The sequence below is a fragment of the Jaculus jaculus genome, chromosome 5 (assembly GCF_020740685.1).
Source record: "Jaculus jaculus isolate mJacJac1 chromosome 5, mJacJac1.mat.Y.cur, whole genome shotgun sequence".
In the NCBI taxonomy this organism is placed as follows: Eukaryota; Metazoa; Chordata; class Mammalia; order Rodentia; family Dipodidae; genus Jaculus; species Jaculus jaculus.
In genome coordinates, this window is record NC_059106.1 from 103,099,722 (window position 1) to 103,115,793 (window position 16,072).

The following is a 16,072-nucleotide window of genomic DNA, read 5'->3' on the forward strand; positions in this document are numbered from 1 at the left end:
TACTATGCCTCTGGAGTGGAGTTCTTCTCCTTCTACTATGCCCTGAATTCTTATATTGGATCTTTTCATAGTGTTTCGAATATCTTGAAATTCCCACTCATACTTTTCTATAAGTTTGTCTTTCTCTTTGTTGGACTGCATTAGGTCTGCCACCTGGTCTTCTAGCTTAGATATTCTGTCCTCTCCCTCATCCATCCTACTGGTGAGATTTTCTACAGAGTTTTTATTTCATTAACTGTGTTCTTCATTGCTAGTAATTCTGACTGGTTCTTCTTTATTATTTCTATTTCCCTATTTATGTCTTGTATTGCCTTCTTTATTTCATTAAATTGGTGTCCTGCCTCTTCTTTGATTCCTTTGATTTCCTCTTTGATTTCTTCTTTGATTGTTTTCATGTGTTCTTTGACCTCTTTGAACATATTTATAATTATTCTTTTGAACTCTTTCTCAGGCATTTCCTCTAACTCTTTCTCTCTGGAGGACATTTCTGATGCATTAATACTTTTAGGTGGATTTATATCATCTTGCTTTTTAGTGTTTCTTGTGTTATAATGTATATATTTTTGCATCTTGGATTAAGTTAATGCTTGGATTTTCTAGCTAGCTGTGTATTCTTAGCTGTATCAATTGATTTGATGTAATATATTTTCAGGGTAGGACCTTAAGGTATTAGGTGTGGCTCTTAAGACTCTCAGAGTATCTACAAAGATGTTCTTAGGGGTTGAGATTCCCTGCTCTAGGAGTATTCAAGCAGGCTGAGTGGAATAAAATACAGGTAGATTCTAAAATTTAACTAAACACTGTACACATTCAAACAAAAACAGCCCCGAGTATGAACACAAGAGTAGTTATTATAATGACCAGATCTTCTATCAACAAAGAGGTTTAGATTTCTGGTCTGTTGAGGGATCCAAGTCAGCTTGTGACCAAGTGAGACCCTTCCCTGGTGCAATCCCAGTTACCTTGGGTGATTTTGGTCTCAGTCAAGTTGCTGCCTGGGTCGTCGGGCTGCTGTTCTGATTTCTGGAGCTGGGCCGTTGCTTTTCCTACGGGGCAAACCGAGCCGCTGCTGCTGCCTCTGCTGCTCTCATAGCTGCCACCACCGGAGCCACCACTGCTGCTGAAGCTGCCGCTGCCGTGACCACCGCCGCTGCTCCCCCCGAAGCCGCTGCTGCGGGATCTGCCGCCGCTGCCGCTCCTGGGTCCGCTGCTGCTGGGGCCGCTGGTACCGGTGCTGGAGCCGCTGAAGTTGCTGCCGAACTCTGCTCCTGCTTGGGTCCCGCTGTCAGCCCAAGTTGGCGTGGCCGGGTCCCGGGCCGCTGCTGTGTTCGCTGGAGCTGGGCTCAGGCGGTGGGGGAGGGGAGGGAGCCGCGGCTGCTCTGGTTGTCTCGCTGCTCCACGTGTTCTACCTCGCGGTCTTCTCCACTGCTCGCTGCCGCTCTCCCCTCACGTTTCCCGAGTTGCAGAGAGCGCGGTGTGAGGGGAAGATCCCGCACCTGGCTTTTCCTGCGGCTCGAGCTGGTCTGGTGGTTTTCTGCTGCGCTGCAGCTGCGGCGTTTGGCCGAGCTGCCTGAGCCGCTGGAGCCGCTTTTCCTGCCTGTGCGGGCTCTGGATGCTCTATAACTCTTCTACTTCTCCGCTGCCGCCTCAATTTCCTATACACCTCACTTTTTAGTAAAAGCGTGTATTTTGCTGAGTTTTTTTGGTCTTTTTCCCCCCTAGGCTGCTTTGGCATGGTACCTACGCCGCCATCTTAACCAGAAGTCACCGAGTAGAGGTTTTTGAAATAAGTCCTGATGATTCTCTCAATTTCAAATATGTTCGTTGTGGTCTGTGCTTTTTCATTTCGAATTCTTTTTTTTTTTTTTTTTGGATTGTAATGTATGATGGTCTTTATTTACAATTTTATTGGCAAAAAAGGGAGAACTTTAAACAACTTAATACAGGGCACCATGGCTGATCTTGTTAGAGAAAAGAAATCCCATAGTCCAAATACATACAATACTGAATCTGCATATGCAGTTTCCTTCATCAAGTACAGTGTTCACCTTTTAGGCAGTCTTTAAACGATATAAATACAAAGGAAGAAAAATCACTCATTAAAAACTGCATCTGATGAACAGAATTGTAAATATAAATTTGTTTTTCTTGGTAATGACACATTGAAAACCAAAAGCTGAAAAGCAATTATACTTCCTACTCAAGTAGACCATTACAGTGATCAATCTTTTTCTGCAATAACCATATTTAATGTCATGAACTACTCTGAAGTTACTTACGAGATGTAGTGAAAGTCAGAAGAGAAGATGTAGGGAGAATATTTCATTTTTGGAGAGCATTCACTCCAGAATCAGCTTGGTAAGTAAACTTTTTGTTGACTCTAGGTGAAAAAAAGTTATTGTAGTCAATTTCAACTCATGCTGAGCTGACTTAACTTTTTCATTGCCTTGTTTGGTTGTCATTCTTCTAAATCAAGTGTGTTTAACTCTTCTTCTAGTTCATCTAGATCCTCGCCAGTGAATAGATTTTCATCCACAGGAACGGCGTCAATGGCTCCACTTTCCTGCCCTTCACCTTCACTGTCCTCTTCTAAATCACTTCTTTCTCCGTTTGCAGCCCCACCTCCGGAAGCTTCACTTAATTTGTTTTCATCCTTATCTGAAGCATATGTGCTGAATCTCTCAAGACTGGCTACAGTGATACCCGTCTCATCTACGTCTCTTGGGACGTACAGGCTTAAATCTATGTCATTCACACTCACAGAAACATCAGTCTCATCACCACCTGTTCCCTGAATGTATAAAGAGTCATATCTGCTTCCTCGTCATCATCATTGACCAGCTCTGGATGAAACTCAAACACCTCACGACCACTGATCACAAGTGCTTTCCCTGCTTTGAAGTCAGCTTTTCTTCTTTCCATATCTTGTTCAAGTTTATCAATCTTTTCTTGTCTTTTGCTTTTCTTCCAGGCAAGAAAAGATTCTAGGGTGATTTTGGTAACATTTGGGCCCAGGGAAGAATGCTCTCTTTCAATTAGATCTTTCAGTGAAATTTCACCCTCTTTCTCTTCTTTCTGTTTCTCTTCTTTCAACACAAATCCTGGAGGAAGTGCATGCCGATATATGCAATTATCCCCCCCTCCAGGGCACATCCAAAACCAGCCATACATGTTATTTTCAATAGCTTCGAGGAAATGTTTCCACACTATTTGAGTTTTTGGTTTTTTCTTTTCAGCCTCACCGTGCTTCTTGTTCACTACTTCTAGCTTTTTCTCATCCCAATTATCCATAGTATCTTTTTCAAGTTCTTCATCTCATGCATAAATGTAAACACTTCGTTTTCACATTTTCTCTCCAAAGTCAAGTCATGAGAGAAATTACACTTATCTCCTTTCGTACACTGTCCTTGCTTGAAGAATGCAAATACCACAGATTTGGGATCTGCACCGTTACTTATCTTTTGTGCAGCCATGTCAGGTTTGAACAGTTCATTCAGCTCCTGCAGTTCTTTCTTCTTGTCATCTTTCTTTAATTTCTTCTCAGCCTCACTTTGGGCTACCTGATGTGGATTTGGTTGACCAAATTTCACTTGATGAGTGAAAGCCTTGATAAACTTCTGCTGCTTTGCTCCTTTTTTATTCTGTAGACCAAAAGTTTTATCTTCGATGATTTTCTTCTTCTTCTGCTGTGCTTTTTTACTGCCTCCAGCCTGAGCCCATTTCTTGGGGGGCATGGCAGAGACAGGAGGAAGCAGCCAGAATGGAGCCCAGATGGATACACGTCTGCTCCTCATTTCGAATTTTGTTAATTTGAAGCATCTCTTGTTTTGTATTGTTCAAATTGGCCAGGGTTTGGTCAATCTTGTTTATTTTTTCAACGAACCAGCTCCTTGTTTTGTCAATTTTCTTAATTGCTTTCTTAGTTTCCAATTCATTAATTTCTCCTCTGATCTTAATTATTTCTTTCCTTCTGGAGCTTTTTGGGTTGGATTTTTCTTGCTTCTCCAGTGCCTTTAGGTGGATGGTTAGGTTGTTGATTTGGGGTCTCTCTTTGTTATAAAGGCATTTAGTGCTATGAATTTTCCCTTGAGGACAACCTTTTTCCATCTCATAAGTTTTGGTACAAAGTGTTCTCATCATCACTCATTTGTAGAAATTTTGCAATTCCATATTTTATTTCATCCAGTATCCATTTATTCTTTAAAAGTGTGCTGTTCATTTTCTAGGTGTTAATGGGATTTTTGGTGGGTCTTTTGTTGTTAATTTTTAGCAATATAGCATTGTGATCTGATATCATGCAGGGAGATATGTCAATCTTCCTAAATATGTGGAGGCAGTCTGTGACAGAGTATATAGTCTATTTTAGAAAATGCTCCATGGGCTACTGAGAAGAATGTGTAGTCTGTGGATTTGGGATGGAATGTTCTGTAGATGTCCACTAGGTCTAAGTGATCTATGGTTTTGTTGAGCTCTCTTTCTTCCCTGTTGAGTTTCTGTTTGGATGATCTGTCTATTACTGATAATGATGGATTGAAGTCTCCAACTATGATGGGGTTGGTGGTTATTTCTGTTTTATTATCAAGTAGGTTTTGCTTTATGAATTGTCGTGCCCCTGAGTTTGGGGCATACAGATTTATGATTGTAATATCCTCTTGTTAGATCATTCCCTTGATAAGTAGGAAGTGACCTTCCTTGTCTTTTTTGATTATTTCTGGTTTGTAGTCTATTTTATCCAATATTAATATAGCTATGACTGCTTGTTTCTTATTCCCATTTGCTTGAAATATTGTTTTCCACCCTTTCACCCTGAAGAGGTGTCTGTCTTTAGTAGTGAGATGGGTTTCTTGAAGACAACAGATTGAGGGGTCTAATTTTCTGATCCATCCTGTTAGCTTGTGTCTCTTGAAGGGTGAATTAAGGCCATTAATATTTAGGGTAATGACTGTGAGGTTTGATTTGATCCCTGCCATATTGTTTTGGTATATGTGGCTTGGTGTTTTCATGGAACTATGTTGCCCTGGGTCCCCTTTCCTACAGTAAGTGCAGGGGTATCCTGAAGCTGGGACTGTGGGTATGGCAGCTGCTTGGGGTGACTGGAGGACTGGTGGGTTACCTGTGAGTGAGGGAATCAGCAGCTCCGTTCTTTCCCATCTGTGCCCTCCCACTGGCAATCCTTTTGAGATTGCTCTCCCCTAAAAGACCCAATGCTTTGCCTTTCTTTCCCGGGGATGTGTGGTGCAGTTAGACAGTCTCCACCTTGGCTGAAATTCCCCCCCAAATAATTCTTAATGGGGAAATACTCAAGGAGTTCCCTCTGAAATCAGTAACAATACAGAGGTGTCCACTCTCACCACTAGGCCAAGCAATAAGACAGGTGAAAGAAATAAAAGGGATGCAAATTAGAAAGGAAGAAGTCAAGTTAGCCCTATTTGCAGATGACATGATCCTATACATACGCGATACAAAAATATCCATCCCAATATTTCTAAAGTTGATAAATTCCTTCAGCAAAGTTGCAGGATACAAAAATCAATGTACAAAAATCAGTAGCTTTTCTATATGCAAATATACAGAGAGGAAAAAAAATCAGTGAGACTGTCCCATTTTCAATAACAACAACAAAATTAAATACCTTGGAATAACACTAACAAAGGATGTGAAGGAACTATATAATGAAAACACAAAAACACTCAAGAAAGAAATAGAAAGCCGGGCATGGTGGAGCACGCCTTTAATCCCAGCACTCTGCAGAAGTAGGAGGATCACCGTGAGTTCAAGGCCACCGTGAGACTACATAGTGAATTTCAGCCTAGGCTAGAGTGAGACCATACCTCAAAAAAAAAAAAAAAAGAAAGAAAGAAAGAAAGAGAGGAGAAGAAGATGGAAACACCTCCCATGCTCTTGGATAGGTAGAATTAATATTGTGAAAATGGCAATTCTTCCAAAAGCACTATACATATTAAATGCAATACGAATAAAAATACCAGCATCATTCTTCACTGAGACTGAAAAAATGATTTTGAAATTCATATGGAATGGCAAAAGGCTTCAGATATGCAAACGTATCCTCAGCGAAAGAAACACCTCTGGAGGTATCACAATACCTGATCTTAAGCTATATTACAAAGCCATAGTGACAAAAAAAAGCATGGTACCAAATAAAAACAGAAACATAGACCAATGGAACAGAAGTGAAGTCCCAGAATTTAGGGTAAGCAACTACTACTGCTTGATCTTTGACAAAGGTGCCAATAATGTGGACTGGAGAAAAGACAGCATCTTCAACAAATGGTGTTGGACAAATTGGATTGTCATCCAATGTGTAGAAAAATATAAAATTAGACCCATTCATTTCACCATACACAAAAATCAAGTACAGATGAATTAAAGACCTCAATATAAGACCTGAAACTCTTCAACTACTGGAAGAAAAAAAAATAGGAAGCACTCTCCACAATATAGGACTGGGAGAAGACTTCCTGAACAAAACTCCAGTATATTAGGAAAATAAACAATCACTCAACCAATGGGCTCTCATGAAGCTAAAAAGTTTTTCCACAGACAAACATACCATAAGCAGAGCCAATAGATTAGCCACTGAATGGGAGAAAAATCTTTTCCAGCTATACAACTGACAGAGGCCTAATTTCTAGAATCTACAAAGAACTCAAAAACCTAAGCAATAAAAAGTCAAACAACCCACTCACAAGATGGGGCAAAGAACTAGACAGGCAGTTCCCCAGGGAAGAAATACAAATGGCATCATCCCTATCCCTCATTAGGGAAATGCAAATTAAAACAACTATGAGATTCTACCTTACCCCAGTAAGGATAGCAAACATTAAAAAATCAAATGAAAACAAATGTTGGCAAGGCTTTGGAGAAATAGGAATATTCATTCACTGTTGGTGGGAATGTAAGCTGGTACAACTACTGTGGAAATATGTGGAGACTCCAAAAAGGATGAATATAGAGTTACCAACAGACCCTGTTATTCTCTTACTGGGCATTTACCTTAAAAGCTCCACATTTTAGTTCAGAAATATTTGCTCAAACATGTTTATACCTGCTAAATTCATAATAGCTAAAAACTGGAAAAAACCTAAAAAGAACATGTTTATACCTGGTAAATTCATAATAGCTAAAAACTGGGAAAAAAAAAAAACAGGTGCCCATTGTTGGATGAATGTGTAACCAAGATGTAGTATATCTACATGATGAAATTCTACTCAGCAGTAAGAAAAGAATGACACATTGAATTTGTAGAAAAATGATTGAACTTGGAACAGATCATTTTAAGTGAACCCACACAATCACAGAAAGAAGATTGTTGAATGATCTCACTCATCTGCAGTTCCTAACCTGGATCAGCCCAAGTTGCTTGTATAACTGAATAGGCTTGGACAATAGGGAGGATAGGGCTTAGAGGAAGGGAAAGAGTGAGGGCAGGGGGACACAAAATCTGAACCCAAAATGAACTGGTACCATAGAATCCTATATCCTAGAAATTAGACTAATAGGTGGAACCCTCAAGCAGACCTTAGAGGGAGGACCTGAATCAAAAGAGAGTGAAATGAAACTAAACCTCAAATTTCTCCTGTTTCTCTTTCTTCTCTGGCTTTTTCTTTTTTCTTTTCCCTTGGTACTGGCCTGTAATTCCCTGTACAGGATATAGTCTACATTCACAATGAGATGTTGATCAGAGAGACCTATTAGATCTCCCAAAACAAACAAGACAAATTTCTGTTAGAGCACTTGATTACCCACCAGAGGTTAATGGTAAGACCCTACTGCTGAAGACACCAAACACTGTCACCATGGACCATGGACCTGGTTGGAATCCAGAGGAGAGGCAGTCATCAATAATTATCCCATCTAGTGCTGGAAGGTACTACATGAGCTACCAGGGGAAAGTGGCCAACATCTGTCCAAGCAATGCAAAGTCTAAGCGACTTAGAAGCAAACAACCTGATGTGATACACACAAGTGCAATAGTGACACACTGCCATGGTGGGTAACCATCTGCTCTTGGATTGGCTAACAGATCTGCTCAGTGAAAAGGATACCATATCTGGAACTGGGAAACAAGTCAGAATCATATCCAGATGATTTTGCTTTCCATTGTTAAACTCCCACTAACCTTAGACTACAAAAGTATATAAACCCTTTTTAGTTCTCTCTAAATTAATAATGGTTACCCCATTTAACTGCTGCTGACTTCACTCTCCATTGGAGAATCTGCTTCTCTTTTTCCGGTAGGAGCTGGACTTGAGGAGATAAATGACCCAGCACACTCCACTCCAGCCCCAGCTGAAACCACAGAGGAATGGGTGAAATGAGCAAGAGTGCTGCTTTCTTAGTTAAGCTGATATCAGCACAACGGTGATGGAGAAAGATACTGAGGACACTCAACACCTACAAAACCAGACATCTAGATGCTCCTAAGTGCCCATCACTGAAGTAGACTTAAAATGCTCCCAGCATGGCTCAGGGAATTTTGTGGAAGTGGGGGCAGAAAGATTATTAGAGCCACAAGTTGGGACATTTTGCACAAAGACATGCAGTGGCCTCCCCCCCATAACTGACTGGTTCCCCATAATGCATGAACCACAATCCCCATGGTGCTGACCTGCATCCCCAGTGAGGAAGGCCTCTTCAGAAAAGGGACAGGGAGGAGAGAAAGGATGGTACAAACATGTGTTTACATACAAAATATGTCCATATCAAATAATAATAATAATAAAACTGTGAAAGAGTCCGGTAACAGTTAACCTAAACTCTGGCCACACCAGGACCCTGTACCACCTTCCAGCTGTCCACACCCACTTGTTGGGTTTTTTTGTTTTGTTTTGTATTCTATTTTCTTAGAAGCCATTAGAATGGGCTGCCCTCTTGTGGTTGTATCAATGATAACAGCTTTAATGAGGGAGGGAGGATAGCTCTATGAATCTTTCCAAAATAAAGATGGGTTCACAGACTCTTGCATCAAACTCTCCAAAAAATTGAAACTAAGACTCAAACAAGCAGGTGTGGTGGTGCACACCTTTATTCCAGGGCTCAGGAGGAATAGGTAGGAGGATTCCTGTGAGTTCAAGGCCATCCTGAGTGAATGGTCAGTCTGGGCTACAGTGAAAACCTACCTCAAAAAACAAACAGACAAAAAACTCAAACAAGCACTTGTACACTTATGTTATAAACAAAATGATTCACAACAGCCAAAATGTAGGAGCAATCCAATTGCCTGTTGTCAGATAAATGTGGCCCTTTCATATGTACTAAAATATGACTTAGCCATAAAAAGGAAGGAATCTATTAACACCTGCTAGAAGGTGGATGAACCTTGAGGACATGCTGTTCACTGGTCTTCACTGAAATAAACCAGACACAGAAAAACACACACTGCAAGATCCCACCCACAGAAGAGCCCCAGAGACATCAGATCCACAGAGACAGGAAGTAGAAAGGTGGGTGTCAGTCAGGGGCTGCTGGGAAGAGACTGGGACTTATTGTGTAATGGGCACAGAACTTCAGTTTGAGTGCATGAGGAAGTTCTGGGTGTTATGACTATTGATTTGGATGGCTTCCTTGCAAAATGAATGTGCTCCGTGCCTGGGCTGTGCACTTATTAAAGGGTAGAATGCAAGCAGAAATGATGGAGTCAGGATGGTGGAGTTATGAGAAAGGAGCTCATAAATATAAACCACTTGATGGTTTCTATATTTTGCACCTAGGAGGCAGGTGAGCATATCAGTAATGTCTATGGAGAGGAGGGACAGAGGATATATTGTATAGTGTGCAGAGGAGTGAGGGCAGGAGATATGGAGAGCATTTCCATGTGATCTTTTGCCTAGTACACTCTACTTATGCTGTGTCCTCTTCCTCAGACTTCCCAGAGTTTAATCTTGTCACACCCTTTGCCCAGCCCCCCACTTCACCTTTGCCAGAAATCTTTTTATGTTGGTTTTGACAGTTCCTGTATTTTGAACATATATACCCCTATACTAAAACTTTTTATACACTTACCATACCTGCTGAATGCCTTCTTCCCAACTAATAGACCTACAACTTTCATGTCTTCTTTTTTTGACCCACTGATGCATAGGCAACTTACCATGGATATACCACTGAAGAACATGATTCCCCTCCATTAACTGCTAGTAACTCCTCAAGGAAGGATAGGGCTCATGACTCCTTCCTCCATCCATGATAGAATGTTGACAGGCCCAATCTTGTGCAAGACTTGTGGGTAACCATAGCTGTTGTGTATTCATGATTGTGACACCCATGTCATATCTAGAGGATAGCATTTCACAGCCTTCTTCCCATCATCTAGCTCTTACATTCATTACAACCCCATCTTCTACAGCATTCCCTGAGTCCTAGAGAGGGTGATATAGAAATGCTATTTATGGCAAAGCACTCAACAGTACCTTATTCTCAGAACTATGACCAATTAACAGCTTTGAATTGGGAGATGGGCTGAGGAGGTTAAAGGCACTTGCTTATAAGCCTGATACCCAGAGTTCAACTCCCCAGAACCCACATAAAGTGGCTCATGTGTTGGAGATCCCAGTGAGCCAATAGCAATGGAAGGCAGAGGCAGGAGATTCTGGAAGGTTGCAGGACAGCTAAACTGGTAAACACGAAGTGAAGCAGCAGAAGCAACATAACAAGGGGACCCTGTCTCAAGCAGAGTAGAGGAACAGGACAAGCAGCAGCGGCTGTCCTCAGATGAACACATGTGCACTGTGACATGCATATGTAAACACATATAAATATGCATGCACATGTGCATGCAAAGAGGCTATGCATTAACCATCACCCACTGCATAAAGAAACTTCTCTGTCCAAAGCTGAGAGCAGCATAAATCTATGGGCATTGACATAACTATTTACAGGACAATTTGACAACATGTTTATTTAGCAAAATAACAGTAATACATTCCACATAAGGGCCTGTAACTACTGCCCTCTTACCCAACCATGAGCTTTTGACTAGGTCAGCACCATCAGACATGAATTCCTTCCTGTGGAGCAGACCTCAAATACAATCAGAAATCCCTAACAGTCATACCACTATTGTACTGGTGGGCACATCTCACCTGGCTGGTTGGTTGTGTGGCTGTCAGTGTTCACAATTGGGAAAGAATTAGTTTTCTCTCCCAGTCAGCTGCACAACACTTTACAGCAGTAGGAAAGGTGGACAGCTTGGAGGAAGCTTCCAGCTCAGTTCCAGGTTCTATGTCCTTCAACTAAAGAGTGTAGTATCTTCAGCAATTGGATCTTTTTTTAAACTCCTTTTTACTATGTTATTTAAGAGAGAGAAAAAGAGGCAGAGAGAAAGAAAGAGAGAGAATGGGTGTACCAGGGCCTTCAGCTGCTGCAAAATCCAGATAAATGGGCCTCTTTATGGGCATGCGTGACATTGTGTGCTTGCATCACTGTGTGTCTGGCTTATGTGGGACTTGGAGATTCGAAAATGAGTTCTTAGGCTTTAACCAGTAAGAAATCTCTCTAAGCCCTTTATAACTTTTTATTGACAACCTTTGTACATATAGACAATATACCATGATCATAATTCCCTACTACCACTCTCCCTTTTCCCCCTCCCACATCCCCCCCTCTACTGAATCCCTTCTTTCCAGCAAGTATCTCTTCTATTTTGATGTCATTGTTTGTTTTTTTTTTTATTCTCCTATTATGCAGGTCTTATGAAGGTAGTGTCAGCCACTGTGAGGTCATGAATACCACAGCCACTTGTGTCTAGAACATAGTATTGTAAGTAGTCCTCCCTTTTCTTTGGCTCTTTGGTTCTTTCCACCACCTCTTCCACAATGGACCTTGAGTCTTTGAGGATGTGATAGAGATGTCTCAGTGCTGAACACTCCACTGTCCTTTCTCATCACTTTGATGAATTTTGAGTCTCTCCAGTGGTCACTTCCTTCTGAAAAGAGAAGTTTCTAGAACCAAAGGTGAAGCAAACATTAATATATGGACATAAACATAAGTAAGCAATTGGGTCTTAACACCTAGTTCTGGTTGCCCAGAAGTCTTGAGTTCCATGCAGTTTTTTTGAGAGCCTTCAGGTCTCAGCTCAAATGGCCTTCTCTGACCTCCTTGGCTGAAGCAACAGCCTTCCCCACACAGCCTGTGTTACTTACCCTGTTTACTTCCTAACACAGAAATTCACACCATTTGCATTTACCTCCCTGGTCTGTCTCCTGGTATACATTTAACCTCCACACACTGAACTATGCATTGCTCCAAGATAGCAGATCATGTCTGTTTTGTGTCAGGCATACAGTGGGTGCTTAACAGATTTGTGTTGTGTTAAATAATAACTGGCCACAGAACATGTATATGCAAATTTGTGCATTGCTGTCTTTCCTAATGTTCCCTCTGAGTGTGTTGTTTTGGTTTCTGTGGACAGTCCCCTGTGGGTCCCTGGGGACAAGTTTGAAGCTCTGGTGAGTATTTGTGTTGAGAGGCTTCTGAGTCTTAGCATTTGAGACTTTAATGGAGTCATGTGATAGCAAGTAAGGCAGTTAGTGTCTACAAGGGGGTTCTAGGCACCAACTCTGTGTGTGTGTATGTGTGTGTGTGTATGTGTGTGTGTGTGTGTGTTACCAGATTTATCAAGGGTTAGAGAATCAGGGCCAGAGTTTTGATAGCCCTAATGATTGAGCCATGTTCAGCCATGTGGGTCCCTTGGTCTTCTGGGCGCCAGCCGGGTTCCAATGAAGGTGTCCAGGCAACTGTGGTAAGCATGATGATGAAAGATTCACTTTTGGGAGACAGTCTCTGTTAACAGCTTGGTTTAATCATTAGAGAAATAGGTTTATTAACATTTGAGGGCCCTAAGGAGATTGGATGTACAAATTTGCTTGCTAATACCTGATTAGCATATTGGGACATGCATTCCAGCATGTAAGCAATAGCAAAGGGAAGGTGTTGGGTACAGGGGGATGGGCTGTGCAAAGGTTGCTGGCTGATACTACATAAGGATTTTCCTAGGCAACTGGCCAAAGGTCACAGGGCAAAGCCTAAGTTCATGTGTGCTGGGCTTGGAGAGAGAGTGACCTCCTGTAGCTGAGGGGTCTTTATCCATGCCTATGAGCTCAGGCCTATCTACTGAAGGCTCCAGCCTATATCTGGCAGTGCCTGACAACTCCACCTTTGTTTTTATAATGGAGCAGTGTCATCCTGAGGGAGTCCTTTATAACTTCCCACAGGTCCAAATCAAACCAGGTGGTGCACAGGACCCAATTAGTAGCAACCTTAGCAATATTAGCTGTTATCTGAGAAATTTGATGAGACAGGGGGCTATAAGCAATAAGGTTTCTATAGTAAGAAAGGAGTAAGGAGAAGACAAGTAACTAAAGGTTTAGAGAACTAGGTGATGGGATCCTCAGGCTTGTAGTGATCAAGCAGCTCCTTGTTGGAGTTTTAACATTTTGTTTAACAACATGAATCCATTAACAGAAAAACATTTTTGTCCCAAGACCACATATATCCCCCCAAGTTCAACAGTAATGAGGTCTCAGGCTAGACAATTTTGAAGTACCGCACCCACAAGAGAGTTCAATTGCCTCCAGAGAGATTCAAGGCTATTGATCACCAGAGGCACCCAGAGACCACATCATGCTGAAGGCCACCAGCAGAAGGATGAAAATCTCTCTTGGTTGGCACAGATGGAGTTTGTAGGCCACTTTTTTTTTTCTTGTCGAGACACACCTGTGAAACAATCAAGACTTGAGGAACAAAAAAAATGGAAGAGGAAATACTTATGTATGAGGTGATTAACCCTTCATGCCATAAGAGTGTGGGTGTCTTGACACAAGTGGTCCTGGTTATGGAAATATTGAGGAGGTATTCAGTGTGTCACCTTAGAGCTGGACAGGCAGAGAGGCATAATTTGGACAGCATCAAAGAAGTGAGGCTTGTGCTTTACAGAGCCAAGGCTGTGGCACACACATGGAAAAACAAGAGATAAGAAAATACTTTCCTGGGACTTCTGGTTAAGATGGCGGTGTAGGTACCACACCAAAGCAGCCTAGGGGGTAAAAAAAGACCAAAAGAACTCAGCAAAATACAAACTTTTACTAAAAAGTGAGGTGTATAGGAAATTGAAGCGGCAGCGGAGAAGTAGGAGAGATCCAGAGCATCCAGAGCCCGCACAGGCGGGCAAAAGCATCCAGAGCCACCAGGCTCTGCTCCACCCAAAGGAAAAGCCAGGTGCAGGAGCTTCCACTCACACCGGCGCTCTCCACAACTCAGGAACCATGAAGGGAGAGCGGCAGTGAGCAACGGAGGAGCAGACCACGAGGTAGAAGAACACGTGGAGCAATGAGAGAACCAGAGTAGCTGCAGCTCCCTCCCCTCCCCCACAGCCTGAGCCCAGCTCCAGAGAACAGAGTAGCAGTCCCAGGACCCGGCCACACCAACTTGAGCCAACAGCGGGACCCAAGCAGGAGCAGAGTTTAGCAAAAACATCAGTGGCTCAGGCACCGGTAACAGCGGCCCCAGCAGTAGCAGCTCCAGTCGCGGCAGCAGCAGCAGACCCAGCAGCAACAGACCCAGGAGTGGCAGCAGCGGCAGACCCAGCAGCAGCAGCTTCAGTGGGAGCAGCGGCAGTGGACACAGCAGCAGCAGCTTCAGAAGCAGTGGTGGCTCCAGCAGTGGCAGCTACAGCAGCAGCAGAGGCAGCAACAGCGGTGGATCCAGCAGCAGCACCTTCAGCAGCAGCGGCTACAGACCCAGCAGCGGCAGCTTGAGCAGCAGCAGTTCCAGCAGCAGGGGTGCTGATCTGCAGGGCCACACTTGCCAGGCTCAGTTTGCCCCACAGGAAAAGCCAGTGCCCAGCTCCAGAAATCAGAACAGCAGCCCAACAATCCAGCCAGCAACTTGACTGAGACCAAAATCATCCAAAAAGGTAACTGGGATTGCACGAGGGAAGGTTCTTACTTGGTCAAAAGCTGAAATGACATCCGTCAAAAGACCAGAAAACTTAACCTCTTTGTTGATAGAGGATCTGGTTGTTATAATAACTACTCTTGCATAAATACTTGGTGCTGTTTGTGATTGAATGTGTACAGTGTTTAGTTAAATTTTAGAATCTACCTATATTTTATTCCACTCAGCCTACTTGAATACTCCCATAGCAGGGAAACTCAACCCCTAGGAACACATTTGTAGATAGTCTGAGAGTCTTAAGAGCCACACCTAACACCTTAAGCTCCTACCGAGAAGATATGTAACATCAAATCAATTGATACACCTAAGAATACCCAGCTAGCTAGAAAATCCAAGCATTAACTTAATCCAAGATGCAAAAATATATACATTATAACACAAGAAAGACTAAAAAGTAAGAAGATATAAATCCACCTAAAAGTATTAATGCATCAGAAATGAGCTACAATGAGAAAGAGTTAGAAGAAATGCCTGAGAAAGATTTCAAAAGATTGATTGTAAATATGTTCAAAGAAGTCAAAGAACAAATCAAAGGAATCAAAGAGGAACTCAAAGAGGAAATCAAATGAATCAAAGAGGAAATCAAAGAAAATGCAGGACACCAACTTCATGAAATAAAGAAGGCAATACAAGACATAAATAAGGAAATAGAAATAATAAAGAAAACCCAGTCAGAATTACTAGCAATGAAGAACACAGTGGATGAAATAAAAAAACTCTGTAGAAAATCTCACCAGTAGGATGGATGAGGGAGAGGACAGAATATCTAAGCTAGAAGACCAGGTGGCAGATCTAACACAGTCCAACAAAGACAAAGACAAACTTATAGAAAAGTATGAATGGGAATTTCAAGATATTTGGGACACTATGAAAAGATGAAATATAAGAATTCAAGACAGGGCTAGAGAGATGGCTTAGCAGTTAAGCGCTTTCCTGTGAAGCCTAAGGACCCCGGTTCAAGGCTCGGTTCCCCACGTCCCACATTAGCCAGATGCACAAGGGGGCGCACGCGTCTGTATTTCGTTTGCAGTGGCTGGAAGCCCTGGCGCGCCCATTCTCTCTCCCTCTATCTGTCTTTCTCCCTGTGTCTGTCGCTCTC

General features: G+C 42.3%; 1 pseudogene; it reads right to left on the minus strand.

Moving 5' to 3' along the window:
- Positions 1-2,379: 2,379 nt before the first annotated feature.
- On the minus strand, positions 2,380-3,734 carry LOC101595552 (annotated as a pseudogene).
- Between the last annotated feature and the right edge of the window lie 12,338 nt (positions 3,735-16,072).